This window comes from Panthera onca, chromosome C1 (genome assembly GCF_046562875.1).
Source record: "Panthera onca isolate mPanOnc1 chromosome C1, mPanOnc1 haplotype 2, whole genome shotgun sequence".
In the NCBI taxonomy this organism is placed as follows: domain Eukaryota; kingdom Metazoa; phylum Chordata; class Mammalia; order Carnivora; family Felidae; genus Panthera; species Panthera onca.
The window spans coordinates 181,926,389-181,946,772 of NC_138346.1; the positions used below are offsets into that span (position 1 = coordinate 181,926,389).

A 20,384-nucleotide genomic window follows, 5' to 3' on the forward strand; every position below is an offset into this window, starting at 1 on the left:
ATAACTTTCCTCTAAGTATGATGACATTTCCAATAGTAACAGTCCTGAAACAAAGGGCCTTGGAAACAACAGTTGAAGAAGTATGAACTATGTTTAATAAAATCTTATTTGCACTTATCTTCAGCTGCTCTTTTTAAATCATCTGAGACAGTGTTTTGAAGGGGACTTCCAATACACATAAAATACCCCTCCTATGCTTTAGTTGTAAAATAACTACCAAAAAAGGGAACATGGCACTTGATTAAATGTGGTTGATTTTGTTTATAGCCCTCTTCTTTCCAAGATTTAAGACACTACTTGAATGATTATATGTGTGTAATAGTTTAAAATCTAAACATAAATACTTTTTCAAGTGATAACCACATGATACACTTAAAATTGGAATATTTAAAGATGTTATATTATTATTGCTTTCCATTTTCAAACAAATTTAAAATTACATTAATTAGCAAAACTAGAATGTTGTCTGTGGTTTTATGCTTTAATATTTATAAAATAGTTCTACTTTTGATAGTGTATTGCAGTATTGAAAAATCCATACAAATTGTGGGTTTCATACAGCTTTCAGATAGGCTTGCCTTCTGAAGCTATGAGGATATTTTGTGCAGGCTACCTGTTTGCAGTTTGTTTGATTTATCATCCTTTCCCCATTTTTCTCTGTATTGCAGGGGCCAACGTCTTGATATTTGCACTTCCCCGGCTCCCTTATCATCTGGATTCTGACTAGGTTCAGCTTATGGGAAATTCTAGGAGGAGATTCAAGGGCAGGTAGAAAGGAGAAGCCTGGGTATTTCTCCCTCATTGTGTCTTGGGCAGCATGTCCAGCAGTGGCTATATTTCCTTTATGGTTTTGCCAGACAGCCCCTTCCTTGTGATTCCCAATTTTGTTCGATTGCTGTACTTTGAGCAGAGCCTCAGTGCATCCTTATGACAGGCATGACAATATCTTACGGGGTTGTTGTATGGATTGGAATTGCCAGAAGCATAGCAGATAGTCAGTGGTCAGTAGTGAAAGCCTAGAAAGGGAAGTGATTCATTTTGTGTGTATAGATGGGGTGGGATGGGGTGGAGGGAGGGTGGGAGACAATTGAGGAAGACATTTTAAAAGAGGTAATATAGGAATTATACTTTAATACTCTGCATGGAATGTTTTTTCAGAAAGCATGGTTTTTTTCATTCATTTCAGTTCTTTTTTGTTTTTTTTTTTTTTTGCCCAAATGTCTCTGGGACCCTGTGTAAAATTTTCAACTCTTATTTCCTGACATTTCCTAATTCCCTATCTGCTTTATTTTTTCTTCTTAGTACTTACCACCATCTAATATAATATACATTTTATTATTTATATTTTTTATTTATTGTCTCCTCCAGTAAAATATAAACTATGAAGGTAGGAATTTTTCTTTCATACCCTGATGCCTAGAACAATGGCTGGCACATGATAGGTGCTCAGTAAATACTTGTTAAGGGACACCTGGGTGGCTCAGTCAATTGAGCATCTGACTCTTGATTTTGGCTCAGGACATGATATCACCATTCATGGGATCGAGCCCTACATTGGGCTGTCAGCATGGGGCCTGCTTGGGATTCTCTCTCTCCCTCTCTCTCTGCCCTTCCTGGGCTTGTGCATGTGCTCACTCGCTCTCTCTCTCTCAAAAAAAACAAAACAAAACAAAACAAAAAAGCACAAAAAACCAAAACCAAACAAACAACCTTAAAAAAATTTGTTGAAAGAATTAGTTTGAGAATGAGTAGAAATTCACCAGATGAAATTAGTTACATGTGCATTTATTGTATTTTCTCAACTATTGACCTCAAATTATAGAATACAAAGTTGAAGAATTTAGCATGACTGTATTGATATATAGAAACAAACACATATCCAGCAACCTTATTTTTTGAGAGTATTACTGATAACTTGGGTGGGATGGTGGGAAAACTTTCAATAGTTAAAATAGTTGTAAAATACATGCACTAATGTTCATGCACCTTACTTCTCAAAGGAGATACTTAGCATTTATTTCTTCTTGTTTAGACACAGTTTTAACGATATTGATTATATGGGTTTTCAGCTCTGTAAATTTGTAGGTAGGGTGGAAATTGAGGAGATAGAAATAATCTTTGGTGTGAAATCAAAGTTGACAAGCTTACAGAAGGGAGGAGGCAGAAAATATAAAAGTAAACAAGAATATTTAAGTATATAACTTTAATAGATCTGTTCTTTATCATAAAGGTAAGATTAAATTATGTACAATATGATTTTAGAAAGATTTCCAGTAAAAATAACAATGTCTCTATATAGCTATTAACATCTTTTTCCTTTCAGTCTGGTTTGCATCCTCACTGTTCCAGCAAGATAGTTCTCTGAAAGGTTGCCAGAGACTTTAGTCATGTAATTTGGTGTTCTTCTCTTAGTTCTTGATTCCTGTGTAGCAAATGATATTTCTAATGATCACCCTTACTTTTTGACATTTTTTTCCCCTGGCAGCATTGACTCTTTCATCCTCATTCACCTGCCTCCTCTCTGACGTGCCAGTCTTGTTTTCATCCACATTGTGACCCTTAAGGCATTCTCCAAGGCTCAGATTACTTATCTTTTTTTTTCTTTTTTTTTTTTTCTTTTTTTTTTTCAACGTTTTTAATTTATTTTTGGGACAGAGAGAGACAGAGCATGAACGGGGGAGGGGCAGAGAGAGAGGGAAACACAGAATCGGAAACAGGCTCCAGGCTCCGAGCCATCAGCCCAGAGCCTGACGCGGGGCTCGAACTCACGGACCGCGAGATCGTGACCTGGCTGAAGTCGGACGCTTAACCGACTGCGCCACCCAGGCGCCCCCACTTATCTTTTAATCTTTGTAAATCTTGAGTATCCTATCTAATAACTCATCCATCCATCCATTGAGAATTATTATTATGCTTATTAAATATCCTGAATCCATTAATTTCTATCTGCCTCCTTCATTCAAACCATCAACATCTGTCAGAACTATTGTTCTTCTTGTTTCCTTCCATACATCTTCCACAACCCCCATTATCCATTTTCAGCACAGCATCTAGAGTGACCCTTTAAATTTTTTTTAATGTTTATTCATTTTTTTGATAGAGAGAGATAGAGTGTGAGTGGGGGAGGGCCAGAGAGAGAGGGAGACAGAATCTGAAGCAGGCTCCAGGCTCTGAACTGATAGCACAGAGCCCAGCGCAGGGCTCAAACTCACAGACCATGAGATCATGACCTGAGCTGAAGTCGGATGCTTAACCTAGGCGCCCCTAGAGTGATCCTTTTAAAACTTACATCTAAGCGTATTCCTATCATATTTAAAGCATTCCAAATGTATGGCCAACATTCCAAATGTATGGCCAACTAACCTTTGACAAAGCAGGAAAGAATATCCAATGGAAAAAAGTCTCTTTAACAAATGGTGCTGGGAGAACTGGACGGCAACATGCAGAAGAATGAAAGTAGACCACTTTCTTACACCATTCACAGAAATAAACTCAAAATGGATAAAAGACCTGAATGTGAGACAGGAAGCCATCAAAACCCTAGAGGAGAAAGCAGAAATAAACTTCTCTGATCTCAGCTGCAGCAATTTTTTACTTGACACATCTCCAGAGGCAAGAGAATTAATAGCAAAAATGAACTATTGGGACCTCATCAAGATAAAAAGCTTTTGCACTACAAAGGAAACAATCAACAAAACTAAAAGGCAACTGATGGAATAGGAAAAGATATTTGCAAATGACATTTGGACAAAGGGCTAGTATCCAAAATCTATAAAGAACTTACCAAACTCCACACCCAAAAAACAAATAATCCAGTGAAGAAATGGGCAGAAGACATGAATAGCCACTTCTCTAAAGAAGACATCCAGATGGCCAACAGGCACATGAAAAGATGCTCAATGTCGCTTCTCATCAGGGAAATACAAATCAAAACCACACTGAGACACCACCTCACGCCAGTCAGAGTGGCTAAAATGAACATATCAGGAGACTATAGGTGCTGGCGAGGATGTGGAGAAACGGGAACCCTCTTGCACTATTGGTGGGAATGCAAACTGGTGTAGCCACTCTGGAAAACAGTGTGGAGGTTCCTCAAAAAATTGAAAATAGATCTACCCCATGACCCAGCAATAACACTGCTAGGAATTTACCCAAGGGATATAGGAGTGCTGATGCATAGGGGCACTTGTACCCCAATTTTATAGCAGCATTTTCAACACTAGCCAAATTATGGAAAGACACTAAATGTCCATCAACTGATGAATGGATAAAGAAGATGTGGTTTATATGTGCAATGGAATAGTGCTTGGCACTGAGAAAGAATGAAATCATGCCTTTTGCAGCAACGTGTATGGAATTGGAGTGTATTATGCTAAGTGAAATAAGTCAGTCAGAGAAAGACAGACATCATATGTTTTGGAACTTGAGAAACTTAACAGAAGACCATGGGAGAAGGAAAAGGAAAAAATAGTTTCAAACAGACAGGGGTGGGGGGAGGCAAACCATAAGAGACTCTTAAATACAGACAATAAACTGAGGGTTGCTGGGGGGGGGGGAATGGATGATCAGCATTGAGGAAGGATGAGCATTGGGTGTTGTATATAAGTGATGACCCATGGGAATCTACTCCCAAAACCAAGAGCACACTGTACACACTGTATGTTAGCTAATTTGACAATAAATTATATTAACAAAAATAACACTAGCATTTTTTGCAGAGCTAGAACAAACAATCTTAAATATTTTTTGGAACCACAAAGGGCCTTGAATAGTTAAAGCAATCCTAGAAAAGAAAAATAAAAGTGGAGGCATGACAGTTTTGGTTTTTGAGGTATGATATAAATCTGTAGTCATCAAGACAGTATGGTCCTGGCACAAAAACAGACACATAGGTCAATGGAACAGGATTAAAGACCCAGAAGTGGACCCACAATTATATGGTCAACTCATCTTTGACAAAGTAGGAAACAATATCCAATGGAAAAAAGGTTCTTCAACTAAGGGTTTTGGGAATACTGGACAGCAAAATACAGAAGAATGAAACTACATCACTTTCTTACACCATACACAAAAATAAATTCAAAATGGATGGAAGACCTGAATGTGAGACAAAAACCATCAAATCCTAGAGAACACAGGCAGCAACTTCTTTGATCTCTGCCAGAGCAACTTATTACCAGCTATGTCGATGAAAGTAAGAAAAACAAAAGGAAATATGACTATTGGAACTTTTATCTAGATAAAAAGCTTCTGCACAGTGAAGGAAACAATCAACAAAACTAAATGGTAGCCTTTGTAATGGGAAAAGGTATTTGCAAGGACATACCTGATAAAGGGTTATTATCCAAGATCTATAAAGAACTTCCTAAACTAAATGCCCAAAAAACAAGTAATCCAGTTAAGAAATGGACAGAAGATATGAATAGATACTTTTCCAAACGATATCCAGGTGGCTAATGACATATGAAAGGATGCTCACCATCACTCATCACTAGGGAAATACAAATCCAAACCATGATGAGATACCACTTTACACCTGTCAGAATGACTAAAATTAACCACACAGGAAACAACAGGTGTTGGCAAGGATGTGGAGAAAGAGAACCCTTTTGCACTGTTGATGGTAATGCAAACTGATGCAGCAACTTTGGAGAACAGTATGGAAGTTCCTCAAAAACCTAAAAATAAAAATACCCTACAATTCATAAACTGCATTATTAGGTTTTACTCGAAGGTTTCTAAAATACAGATTCAAAGATGTACATATGCCCTGATGTTTATAGTAGCATTGTCAACAACAGCCAAACTATGGAGAGAATCCATACACATACACACACTCAATTCAACATTACTCAGCCATCAAAAAGAATGAAATCTTGCCATTTGCAACCTTGTGGATAGAGCTAGAATATGTTATGCTAAATGAAATCAGTCAATCAGAGAAAGACAAATACCATATAATTTCACTCAGATGTGGAATTAGAGAATTTAGAAACAGAAGAAATGAACATATTGAAGAAATGTAAAGAAACCACAAGATACTCTTAATGATACAGAACAAACTGAGGGCTAATGGAGGGAGGTGAGTGGGAGATGGGCTAGATGGGTGATGGGTATTAATGAGGGCACTTGTGATGAGCATTGGGTGTTGTGTGTAATGAGGAATCATTGAATTCTATTTCTGAAACTAATATTTCACTATGTGTTAACTAAAATTAATGATAATAAAAAAATAAAAAACTTAAAAATAAGACTAATGTAAAACAACAAAATTGCAGTATATATGTAACTATTAATAATTTATTTAAATGTAAATGGACTAAATGCCCCAATCAAAAGACATACGATGATGGAACGGATTAAAAAAAAACAAGACCCATGTATATGCTGCTTCCAGCAGACTCATTTCAGACCTAAGGACACACACAGACTGAAAGTAAATGGATGTAAAAAGATATTCCATGCAGATGGATCAGGGAGGAACAAATGCCAGAATAGTAATATTTATATCACACAAGATAGACTTTAAAACAAAGACTGTTTTAACCAAAGCAAGAGACAAAGAAAGACATAATTATAAAAGGATTAATTCAATGAAAAGGTATAACAAATGCGAACATCTATGCATCCAACATAGGCACACCTAATACACAATGTTAATATTAACTGACCTAAAGGGAAAAATAGAGGGTAATACAGTAATAATACGGGTCTTTAAAAATTTTTATTTATTTATTTATTTTAGTATAATTGACACATAATGTTGCATTAGTTTCAGGTGCGTGACAGTGATTTGACAAGTTTATACATTATGCTATGCTCACCACATGTGTATCTACTCTGTGTCACCATTGCTTCCTGCCTTTTGGCTAAGATTAAGTGTAGTATCTGTTCTTAGTTTAATAGTAGGGGACTATAACACTCCCCGGACATCAATGGATAGATCATCCAGAGAGAAAATGTATAAGGGAGAATTGGCTTTGAATGATACATTAGAACAAATGGACTTAACAGTTACATATACAGAGCATTCCATCTAAAAAACAGAATACACATTCCTTTTGAGGACACATGAAACATTCTGCAAGATATGTTAGGCCACAAAACAAGTCTTAATCAATTTAAGAGATCGAAATATCAAGCATCTTTTCTGATCACAATAGTATGAATTAGCAAACAGTAACAAGAAAGAAACTGGAAAAAACACAAATACATGGATAGTAAACAACATGGTACTAAATAACCAATAAGTGAACTAAGAAATATAAGGCAATTAAAAAAAAAATTACATGGAGGGGCGCCTGGGTGGCTTGGTCGGTTAAGCGTCCGACTTCGGCTCAGGTCACAATCTCACAGTACGTGAGTTCGAGCCCCGCGTTCGGCTCTGTGCTGACAGCTCAGAGCCTGGAGCCTGCTTCCGATTCTGTGTCTCCCTCTCTCTCTGACCCTCCCCCATTCATGCTCTGTCTCTCTGTCTCAAAAATAAATAAACGTTAAAAAAAATTAAAAAAAAATTATATGGAGACAAATGAAAATAGAAACACAATAGCCCAAAATCTTTGGGATGTAGCAAAAGTAGTCCTAAGAGGGAGGTTTGTAGTCATACAGGCTTATCTGAAGAAACAAAGTCTCAAAGAATATAACCTTACACCTAAAGGAACTAGAAAAATATGAACAAACAAAGCCCCAATTTAGTAGTAAATAATGAAGTAAATAATGAAGATTAAAGCAGAAATAAATAGGGGCGCCTGGGTGGCTCAGTCGGTTAAGTGGCAGACTTCGGCTCAGGTCATGATCTCGCGGTCCGTGAGTTTGAGCCCTGCGTCGGGCTCAGTGCTGACAGCTCAGAGCCTGGAGCCTGTTTCGGATTCTGTGTCTCCCTCTCTCTGACCCTCCCCCATTCATGCTCTGTCTCTCTCTGTCTCAAAAATAAATAAACGTTAAAAAAAATTTAAAAGCAGAAATAAATAGAAAAAAATCAATGAAACCAAGAGCTGATTCTTTGAAAAGATAAACTTAATTGATAAATAGCCAGACTCATAAAAAAAAAAACAAGAGGACTCAAGTAAAATCTGAATGAAAGAGAAATAACTGATCCACAGAAATATAAAGAATTATAAGAGAATATTATAAAAAATTATATGCCAAAAAATTGGACAAACTAGAAGAATTGGATAAATTTCTAGAAACATGCAATCTTTAAAACTAATCAAGAAGCAAGTACAAAAATGTAAACAGATTGATTACTCATAATGAAATTGAAGTGGTTATCAAAAAAACTCCCAATGAATAAAAATCTAGCATCTGATGGCTTAACAGGTGAATTCTACCAAAGATTTAAAGAAGAGTTAATACCTACTCTTCTCAAACTATTCCACAAAATAGAAGAGGAAAGAAAACTTCCAAATTCATTCTACAAGGCAAGCATTACCCGTATATTAAAACCAGACAGAGTCATTACAAAAATAAAAAACTCTAAGTCAATATCTCTGATGAACATAGATGCAAAAATCCTCAAGAAAATGTTATAAAACCAAAATCAATAATATATTAAAAAGATCATTCACCACAATCAAGTTCGATTTATCACAGGATTGCAAAGATGGTTCAATAGGCACAAATCAATGAATGTGGTACACCAGATTAACAAGAGGAAGTATAAAAACCCGATGATCATCTCAGTAGATTCAGAAAAAGCATTTGACAAGTATAATATTCATTAATCATACAACCTCTCACCAAAGTGAGTTTAGAGGAATTAATTATACCTCAACATAATAAAGGCCATATATGACAAAGTCACAGCTAACATAATACTTAATGGTGAAAAACAGATTTTCTTTTAAAATCTGGAACACGATAAAGATATCCACTCTCACCATTTTGATTCAACATAATACAGGAAGTCCTACCCACAGCAACCAGTAAAAGGCATACAATTGGTAAGGAAGAATTAAGTTTCATAATTTTCAGATGATATGATACTATATATAGAAAAGCCTAATGGCTCCACCAAAAAACTACTGGAACTAATAAATTCAGTAAAGTTATAGGATGCCAAATTAATATACATAAATCTGTTGAATTTTTAAACTCTAATAACAAAGTAACAGAAAGAGAAACTAAGAAACGCCCCCATTTATAATTGCATTAAAAAGGATAAAATACCTAGAAATAAACTTAACGAAGGAAATGAAATAACTATACTGTGATATTAATAGGATATTAATAATAGATAGTAGTAATAGTAGGATAATAATAGTAATAATAGTAGGATATTAATAATAGAAATTGAAGATGATACAAACAATGGAAAGATATACCACTCATGATTGTAAGAGTTAATATTGTTACAGAGTCCATACTCCCTAAAGCAATCTACAGGTTCAGTGTAATCCCTATCAATATACCAATAGCATTTTTCATAGAAGTAGAACAAATAATCCTAAAATTTCTATGGAACCACAAAAGACCCTGACTAGCAAAAGCAGTCTTGAGAAAGAAGAACAAAGCTTTAGATAATCACAATCCTAGATTTCAAGCTATTCTACAAAGCTATAGTAATCAAAACTGTATAATAATGGCACAAAATAGACACAAAGACCAGTGGAACATAATAGAGAGCCCAGAAATATACCCACATTTCTATGGCCAATTAATCTATGACAAAGGAGGCAAGTATATATGATGGGAAAAAGACAGTCTCATTAATGAACAGTGCTGGGAAAACTGGACAAGTATATGCAAAAGAATGAAACTGGATCACTTTCTTACACCATACACAAAAATAAACTCACATTGGATTAAAGACCTAAATGTGAGACCTGAAACCAAACATTCTAGGCAGTAATTTTTTTGACATTGGTTATAGCAACATTTTTCTAGAATTGTCTCCTCAGGCAAGGTAAAGAAAAGCAAAAACAAACTATTGGTACTGCATCAAAATAAAAAGCTTTTGCACAGTGAAGGACACCATCAAACAACAAAAAAAGGCAATGTGTACAGCAGTGCTATCAATGACAACCAAATTATGGAAAGAGCCCAAATGTGCATTGACTGATTAATGTATAAAGAAGATGTAAGAACTCACCATGTTCCCCTTGTTTGACCTTAGGTCTGAAGGAAAATAATAACCAGAACAGCAAGACCAAGTGGAAAAACTAACAATTCCTAACATTTATATAGTGTTTTGTAGTTAACAAAGTGTTTTCTGTTCTCTTAAGTTCTTTCATAAATTTTGGACAAAATGGAGGGTAAGCATTTTATTCCTACTTTTGGAAAAGGAAATTGAGGTTCATAGAAGTTAAGTGACATCCTTAATTGCATAGAACTAATAAGTGGCAAAATCTGGAGTCAACCCATGTCTATCAGACCTGAAAGCCTGTGCTCATATATCTTAGTTCCTGGTTACTCAATATTGACCCATTTGCTTGCTGGCTTAGTCATGGCTTAGTCATGACAACCTGAGCATTTCCAAGTTGGAGTACAAGCAAATAAGCAGTCTTATGTCCTGTATTAGCTCACAGGAAAGCAATATGAGACCTGTTGAATGGAGTAGATGGAATGTACCTACTACCACTTTGGGAAGCTTTAACTCACTCCCCATTTGGGGTTTGAACATCTAATCTGGGAAGGCTGATTGGATGTAACATACCATATGTTGTTCCTCATGGATGGAAGTAGATAATTGGAGTATCTAGCAATTAATGTAGAAAGGGTGACATTTGTGGATTTGGAGAACTTAGTCCTTTAGGAATGGTCAAGAAAATATCATGGGTTTGAAATTGACAATGAAGTATATGTTTAAAGAAGCAAACATACTGTTTGTATGTTGTGGCTATAGATCTTAGTTCATATGTTCAGCAAGAAATACCAAATTATTTTAGTTTATTTAAATCAATCCATCTCATTGGGATTTGGGGAAATTCAGTTTCCCGTCATCATTGACGGTCTATGTCTTTCACTCCCATTACATAATATGCCAAGAGGTGTATGTGATACTTAGGCAATGAGATGAGGGCTTCTGATTTTCACATGTCTGGGCACATGACATCCTTATCATCCAATCTCATGTAGCTCCTTGAAGGTGGAATGCTTCACTGCAAGCAGGGAATGGGGATCTTCATGGAGGCCTTTGCCTAGATACAGAGCCCTAGTGCCCAGAGTTCTTCTTCCCTAGGTGCCTTCCACCACCATCCTTTGCTGAGGACTGCCCAGGAGTACCTCTTCCTATCACCACTCATGGGATCCTTGATTTCTATAACTATTTCAATGTGTGGGATTGTTTCCTTCCTTTCTCTGTTTTCAGTGGAAGTCTCCTTTTCTACTAGCATAATCCTGGGTAATGTGAGGAAGAGAAATGTTAGAGGCTACTTTTGTCTTTTTACTATCATATGAACCTCCTCTGAGGCATGAGATCTCAAAGGGCTTGGAGAAGAATTTGTATGGTTTTTGTGTGTGTGTTTCTGTTTGTATAGGAGGGGTTTGTGTCTAATGTGGAGTATCCTAAACAAAACACCAAAACAACTCAACATGTCAGTGAATTATCTTATGAAACAATTTGCTGTCTGTGACTACCCCCCCCCCCCCCCCCCCCCCCATTCACAGATTGCTATTGCCTAGGAATCAGAAGACCTGGAACTTCTTATGTATGTAGCCTTGGGCAACTCACTTAACTTCTGAGTGTGTGATCTAACCACTAAAATGGAGTAAGGAAGCTTGTCCTGCCTAGTTGACAATATTGCTATTACATGCAAATGATAGAAGATAGGGAAATATTCTGTAAGCTGTTAATATACTATAAAATATAAGAACTTTTGGTTTTGTGAATTTGTGGGAAGAGAGATATTTCTCACTATGGTTTTAAAGTAACAAAAAACCCCTTGGAATGATCATAAATAGTTTCCACTCACATTGTATTATGAAAGCATGTCATATGGCCATGTCTATTTTCAGGAGGGCAGAAAGTGGAATTCTCCCATGTGTTTTTATGTGTTAGGGAAATATTGAGCATCTATTACATGTGAGGCACTATGTAAGAAACATTACATACCTTATCTTTAATTCTAAGAATGTTATGAAATAGGCAGTATTTTAGGTGAGGACGCTGAGGGCCAAAATTTAGGTAATTTAGTAAAAAATAAAACCAGGATATGACCTTCATCTGACTCAAAGGCCTGGGTTCTTTCCATTGGATCACATACTTCCTTTTTTTCTGCAGTTTTGTTAGCCACAGATGACTTGTAATGGAAGATTTAAGTTTAGGTTAGTAATTATCAGTTAGTCAAAAATAACTGATATTTATTGGGCATTAGGAACCCCAAGCTCACATCTGGGTCTTGTTTTTCTCATTCTTTGTTATGAAGGGATTTGGGGCCTGTACTTTGGGAGTTGATAGAAGACTCTAAAGTAGTGTGAAAGTTTATTTTTCAACTTGACTGGGCCATGGAATGCCCAGACATTTGGTAAAACATTATTCTGGGTGTGTCTATGAAGGTTTTTCTGGGTAAGATTAACATTTAAATTGGTAAACTGAATAAAGCAGGTTGCTCTCCCTAATGTGGGATGGCCTTATGTAATCAATCAAAAGCCTCAATAGAACAAAAAGGCTGAACCTTCCCTTAGTGAGGGGAAATTTCTTACCTGAGTGCCTTGAGCTGGGAGGGACATCAGTATTTTTCTGTGTTCAGCTGAACCGAAATATTGGCTCTTCCTAGGTTTTGAGATACGGCATTTGACTGGAACTACACCATTGTCTCTTGTGGACTCTGGTTTGCCAATTTCGGATCTTGGGACTTGTTACCCTCCATAGTAGTATGAACCAATTCTTTATAATAAATCTCTTTGTACACACACACACGCACGCACACACGCACACCCCTTATTGGTTCTGTTTCTGTGGAGAACCCTAATATAGGCACAAACAACTCTTGAAATTGTGTGATTATGAAATCAGCAGTAACAACGAAGAGCTGATGTTTATGGAAGAGGTTCAGACTCCATTCTCTTTTCAGGCAACATTTTATCAAAGATCCTTAATGGAATCTTTACATTGACATTTACATGTTGTCTTATTATATGTGTATTAAGTGGTTGTTACCAGTAGGATGACAATTGACAACAGATTTAATAAAACAACATTTTTTTTCCTGAAAATACTGAATGCCAGTATGGACCAATGTCATTGCATTTCAGACAACATTTGGCTTACCTTCCTAAAACAAATCACAAAAAATTAAGAACAGAAAGATTGATTCTTTTCCAAGTTTTATATTTTCTTCTGACAACTATTCTGCAACCTCAGGCATAGATTAATGAATGGAGTATGCACAAAGTGATATCAGCTCACATATATGACATTACTCAGATGTCTCCAACTCCGGAAAAAGCATGTGAATGATTTATGGAATTGATATTAATCTCTTTCCAGTAAATGCATTACTTCAAATACATGGGAAATTGATGTTACTACTCTAACGCCAAATTAATTTCTTTCTTGCTGGATCAGCATTGTAAATGGAATTAGATGTTAACCTTTTATACATCTAAACAGGGTAAAATATGGGAGGCAATTTTATAAGTAAAATTTGGATGCTCATTTCTGAAGGGAAGGGTATGTATTTTTCTTCTTTGTGTGCTTTCTTCCTGAAATTTGTGGATCCTGGGATATTGGATCATATTTAAAGTATAACTTAATATCATTTAGGAATAGAATAATTATAATTGAATCTGAATATTTAACACAGGACTATAAATAACAGTATAGCAAATGAGAATTACATATTATTAAAGACACCCCAAATTCTAAAGATTAAGACTATTTTTCAAGGGAAATTTTATCCAAGAATTATTAGTCACTCATAAATATTTTTAATCCATATGTAGGCATAAAGGAGACTAGAAAATTATCAGGCTAGCCTCTTCCTCATTTCATATATGCCTGGGCCAGTATGGTCTTGAGTTTGTTTTCTCTTTATTTTCCCTGTGTTTCCAGCTTGTTGCTTTCATTGCCATACTGTTGATTTTGGCCTGCTAAACATTATCTAATAAGCACAATCTTATATTTCAATTCTAAATTATCAGAAGGAAAATGTTATTGGCTCAGTTGCGTCTGGTCAGTTTTGGTTAAAGAGGGTAGTCTTGGGTATGTAGGGCTGCCTTTTAAGGGCAGTGGGTAGGACAGACTCTCTAGAAAGGGGCTGTAGGTAGAGGGGAAGTGATAGATATATCTTAAATAGTTAGGTTTGCTGGGCTGCAGTGTTTGTTTTTTTTTCCAGCCTGACAGTTTTCTGATTTTGTGGACCAAGTGCCATGCATACCTTTTCTCTTCCTGGCTCCTTGCCTTTCATCACAATATGCCTCATTTCTTAGCCAGTCTTGAGCAGAGCATAATGTCTGTGAGTGGTATCAGAGTTGCTGCCAAATAGCAACTATTTGCTGTCTTGCTGTCTGATGTGCAAGAGACCAAACCTGGTTTGGTCTATAAACCAGACCCAGTTTACAAGTTGCAGTATTTCTTGCATTATTTCCATTGCTATAGTCTGCAGAACTGGGTTCTTTCTTGATAACTAGTTTTTTTTTTTGTGCTACAGTTATACCAAGCTTAGAATACTAGAATTATTATCTCTTTAAGTCTGGGGTATTGCCTTGAACCATTGTCTTCTTGATAGGAATCTAGGCTAGGCGGCTTAATTTGCACAATGTCTATATCCAGATTTTCTTTTCCCAATAACTAGCTGAGATCCAGATGTGAATAGACAGGTTTCCCTGGGCGACTAAGTGGCAGTTATGCTTGGTCTACATTACTGCCTGCACAGATAGACCTTTTGGAACCCTTTTCACCTGAAATCATGGCTGAATATTTTTAGGTTTTTGAGTACTGTACATTGGAGCCCCTGGCTTTCCTCTCTAGAATCACTGTCTTCTGACCTAGCTCTGGATCCTGAAAGCATACTTTAAATGTGACAGTGTGACTCTAGTTGCATTTATAAAGTGGTACAGGTGAGTGTTAGGGATGGTAGTAATAAAAATTTGGTGAAAGTTTGTCTTACCTACATCTCAATATTGTTGTACCATTTGTTTCCGTAGAGAATTTTGGTCTAGGATTTCTGCTCTTTATTCCCTATTACAGGTGACTTTTGGTAACACAGCACCAAGATATCCTTTCAATGGTTTTATTTTTGTTGGTCCTGTATTGTATGTGTACAACACTTGCCAGGTAGTAGAGGAAGGTATGGGATGGGAAGAGGAAAAGATATATATATATCTGACCTAGTCCTTGTTCTCAGAAAAACTTAAATCCCAGTGAAGGATGTAGTGCATATGTGTCAGTAATACCAGGAAGTAAATCAAGCAAGGGACAGAAGGATTGGATACTTACTCATTAATTACCCAAATATTTATTGAGTGTCCACTATGCTTGGTTCTGTTCTAGGCAGTGGAGACTCAGAAGTAACTAAGGTTGGATTCATACTGTCAAGGAGCTCATAGTTTGATGTGTAGGTAACTGCACCAAAAAGCCACAGGGGCTGATAGTATTCAAGTCACCATCATTTCTCATCTGACTGCTCTTTAAATACACTGTGCAGGCTCTCACCTCAGGGCCTTTGCACTCTGCTGCCTGGAATGCTGTGCCCCCAAGATACTTACATGGTACATCCTTTACTTCATTTGGGTCTCTGATACAATGTCATCATATCAGGGAAGTCTTTCCTGGCTCTACAACTAGTACAGTACTCTCTTTTCATCTCTCCCATTCCTCTTAGCTCATTTTATTTTTGTTCTTAGCACTTACATCACCAGATTTGTTATATAATTATTTTTAAATTTTATTATTATGTCTCTGCCTCTAGAAAAATTTAAGCTCTATGAGAACAGGATTGTGTCTATATTATTGAGTGCTTTATATATGTAGCATGCTGTCTTAGACAGAATGAGCGTTCAAAAAATACTAGTTCACCAAGTAAAGGAATTAATGAATTAATGAGTCAAGTACTAGTGAGTAGAATCTGTATAGGGTATGATAGAGTTACCAAGATGGGAGTGGTTTTTTTTTACCTGTAGGCAAGGGGTGGTGTCAGAATATGTGATTTGAGAATGGAAGGGGATAAGGGTAGACAGTTTTGTCATGTGGCATAGTTCATGATTGAATATTCCAGACTTTATAGTAGGTGAATATGTCTTTTTAAAAAATCTTTATTTATTTTTGAGAGAGAGAGAAGGAGAGAGTCTGAGAGGGGGAGAAACGGAGAGAGAGGGAGACAAAAAAATCTGAAGCAGGCTCCAGGTTCTGAGCTGACAGCACAGAGCCCATGCGGGGCTTGAACTCACAAACTGCGAGGTCACGACCTGAGCTGAAGTCAGAAGCTTAACTGACTGAGCCACCCAGGCACCCCATTATGGGAGTATGTCTTAATCAGGAGTTGCTTTTAAATCCTATCCTAATGATGTGACATTCTATACTAATAAATTTTCAATTTAATTTTTTCTGTATATTCATATACTTTTTAATGGCTTCTGCCTACTAGTGAGTAGTCATGAGATTTTCTGCTGGGTTGTGGGTTTCTTGGGGTAGACAGGGATCAGGGTTTATTCATGTATGATCTGACTCTGACACAGTGGCTGGGAATTATTTTGCCAGTAGTAGCTTTTTTTTTTTTTTTAATAAAAATTAATTATAGTTCCCTTGGAGCTGGAGCATTCTGTGATTCTCCCCTAGCCTGAAACTTCACCAACTGTTGTTTAAGATTCTTGCAGGGGCACCTGGGTGGCTCAGTAGGTTGAGTGTCCCAGTTATGCTTAGGTCATGATCTCACGGTTAGTGGGTTTGAGCCCCATGTTGGGCTCTCTGCTGACAACTCAGAGCCTGGAGCCTGCTTCAGATTCTGTGTCTCCCTCTCTCTCTGCCCCTACCCCGCTCATGCTCTGTCTCTCTCTGTTTCTCAAAAATAACTGTTAAAAAAAAGTTAAAAAAGATTCTTGTAGATAATGCACTTTTTTATAGTTCTGGCTTCTTTCCCATATATTTCATCTAGGATATTCATATATCTACTTCTCTCATTGCACTATAATGATTTATTTACATGTTGGTCCTTCCATTAGATTTTCAGCTATTGTTGGACAATTAGACTTTATCTCTAATCTTAGACTCTTATCTCTTATCTTAGACTCTCTTTCCTGTAGTGTAGCTTGGTATAGTATCTGTCACATAGTTGCTCTCCAGTAAATGTGGAATGAGTGAATAGCAAATTAATTAGTCTAAGGGTAGAAAATTAATATTTATCAAGGAAGCCTTGGAGAAAGAGAAAAGATGATTTGTGTAACAAGATTTAAGTGATACATTTTAAACACCTTAGTGACTATTTCATGCTCAGATACTTCAATAGTTCCCTAATATCAACATCCCTGCAATAAGCATTTAGCCCAGTGCTCCTTTCCTTAATGTGAGTGTTCATAGGTTATGTGGAGACACCTGTGAATGAACTTGTACTCTTTTCTTCCTAGCTTTGAACTTGCATGTCAGTGTTCCTTAGGTGGAAAAAATGGTGATGCATGCATCTGTTTCACTGCATGAAGATATATTTAGTGTATCATTATCAATGTCATAACTGTCTGTTCCCAAATGTACACATTCATGCATATAGCCTTGTGGTTCCTGCTCTTAACAGCCCCAGAGTATAGGTGCTAGTAACAATCATGCTTAGAGGCACTCCTATGTATATTTCTCCTTCCTGTTCTATCTTAGATGTAATACTATGCCCAAATAATCAGAATTTAGCAAATGTGAATTATGAGTGTTTTAGCAGTACCCCAGAAGGGGAATGATTGCAAATGAAGCAACACAATGGATATATTCCTTCAATGTCTATATCTATAGGTTCCAATTTTTCTTTTTCTTTTTTTAATGTCTATTTATTTTTGAGAGAGAGAGAGAGAGAGAGAGAGAGAGAGAGAATAAGCAAGGGAGGGGCAGAGAGAGGGGGAGACACAGAATTTGAAGCAGTCTCCAGGTTCTGAGCTGTCAGCACAGAACCCGACTTGGGGCTCGAACTCACAAGCTATGAGATCATGACCTGAGCCAAAGTCGAACACTTAACCAACTGAGCCGCCCAGGTGCCCCAAGGGTTTAATTTTTCTTAAGAATTTCATTTTCCTCTTCGAGACTTCACTCAAAAGATATTTATTAACTATTAATTATGTGCAGCGATTGCTTCTGTACAATATTTAAATACTTAGCAGCAATCAGGGTGCCTGGGTGGCTCAGTCAGTTAAGTGTCTGACTTCTGCCCAGGTCATGATCTTATGGTTCGTGAGTTCGAGCTTTGCATCAGGCACTGTTCCGGCAGCTTGGAGCCTGGAGCCTGGTTTGGATTCTGTGTCTCCTCTCTCTGTCCCTCCCCAGCTCATGCTCGCACTCTGTCTCTGTCAAAAATAAACTTAAAAAAAATACTTAGCAGCAACCACAACAAAGAGCCAATATATATTTTTTGGACACAATATATACTTTTGTGTCCAGCACTGTGACGTGTAACATGGTGGAGGCAGTGTGGTATAAGGGAAAGAACACATATTCTGGAATCAGATCTGGATTCTGAATTACCTTTGCTTTTTTGCTAACTCCATGTTTTAACAAAGTGTATGGATTTCATAGTGTTCTACCTTCTTTTTTCCTACCATGATTTCTTAGTTCAGGCTGCTAGGACTATTGCAGTAATTTCCAAATTTACTTTTCTTCCTCAAGCCTCTGTCTTTTCCATATATTGTATATATTTTCATGCAATTCATTTTCCTGAAGCATAATTTGAATCACATTACTGCCTACTTAAAAATTTTAACTTCCTGGTTCACTTACAATGAAATAAAGTTTCTTCAACATGGTATTTAAGACCCTTTAGTATGGACTCAGCCTTTATTTCTAGTCTTCCTTTGCTTCATTCCACTCTATTTACTCAGTGCTGTAGTCTCTGTATATTAAATGTACTTTTTTATATAGTTTTTCTTCATTATTCTCTTCTCTTGGAAAGGCCCCTGACTCTATATCCTTTCTTAATCCCCCCCTCTCATCACCAAATTTTCACCCTTTGATAAAACAGTGTATTTTTTAAAACCTATGTCAAATGTAATCTCATCTACAAGAGCTTTCCTGACATTTATGATGTCTTTCTTTACTAAACCAATTGTTTGAGCTTCTCTGATACCATATCATATCTGCTTTGTAGTTTAGGTGCTGTTTTCCAGAATGTAATGAACTATTTAATGGCATAAATTATTTTTACTCCTCTTTTTTTTAAATGTTTATTTTATTTTTGAGAGAGAGCAAAAGGAGGAGGGGCAGGGAGAGGGGGACAGAGGATCCTAAGTGGGCACTAGGCTGACAATAGTCAGCCCAATGTGATGCTAGAACTCATGAACTGCGAGATCATGACCTGAGCTGAAGTTGGACAGTCAACCAACTGAGCCACCCAGGTGCCCCTAACTCCTCTTTTTAATCTCCTGATAGTCTTGAAATAGAATCTTGTACAGAATACTAAATTATAGAGTAGAAGGAGCTTTGGAGTCAGTCAGACTTGACTTCAGATTATATCTCTGCTACTTACTGGTTGCATATGTGGCTTTGTATGAGGTACTTAGGTGAGCCTCGATTTCCTCACCTGGAAGGAAGACTTACACCTTACAGAGGGGTAAATGATAAAGATCAAATGATATAAAATATATAAAGCATTTGAAACATAATAGATTTCATATTGAATGGTTGTTGAGTTAGAAAAAAACTATTTATGGAATTGAAGTAGCCAATGGGAAACAAAAATAATTGATATGGGATGGGAAGGTATATTTGGAGAGCTAATGTATTTGATACATCTGAATTTGAGCAATTAGTGGGGTTTATATAGCAATTTTTCTACTATCTTAAATTTAGGCAGAGGGATTTCATTATAACTTTCCAATATCCGTCACTTGAGATGGACAAGGCTGATTGACAGAATGTTCATTGCATTCTGTCAAGTTGTAAATATTTCTTCTCATGTTTTTTTCTGTGTCATATTTAGAGAATTTGAAGCTGGTGTTAATTTCGCACTTATTATATGACATTATTTGGGATGAAATAAACTATCTGATTAGAGTAGATAGGTATTATGGAATGTTTATGGAAAGGGGGAAAGCTCTTTCTGTACTTTGGTTTATGTACCTGAGAGTTCAGAGTTCTGATACAATATTTCTGCCAAATCTTGATAGAGACTGCATTTTAACAGCACTGTTGTTATCTAAAACATCATTTTTAAATTTTTTTAAATTTTTTAATTTATTTTTGAGACAGAGAGACAGAGCATGAGCAGGGGAGGGGCAGAGAGAGAGGGAGACACAGAATCTGAAGCAGGCTCCAG

At 36.7% G+C, this 20,384-nt stretch overlaps 1 protein-coding gene and 1 pseudogene across 8 annotated transcripts in view; both read left to right on the top strand.

Moving 5' to 3' along the window:
• LOC132670999 (BEN domain-containing protein 5) overlaps positions 1-20,384 on the top strand; it is a 1,465,258-nt gene that overhangs the window by 155,849 nt on the left and 1,289,025 nt on the right. The window lies entirely within an intron of this gene.
• Positions 6,851-6,950, top strand: LOC132674152 (U2 spliceosomal RNA; annotated as a pseudogene).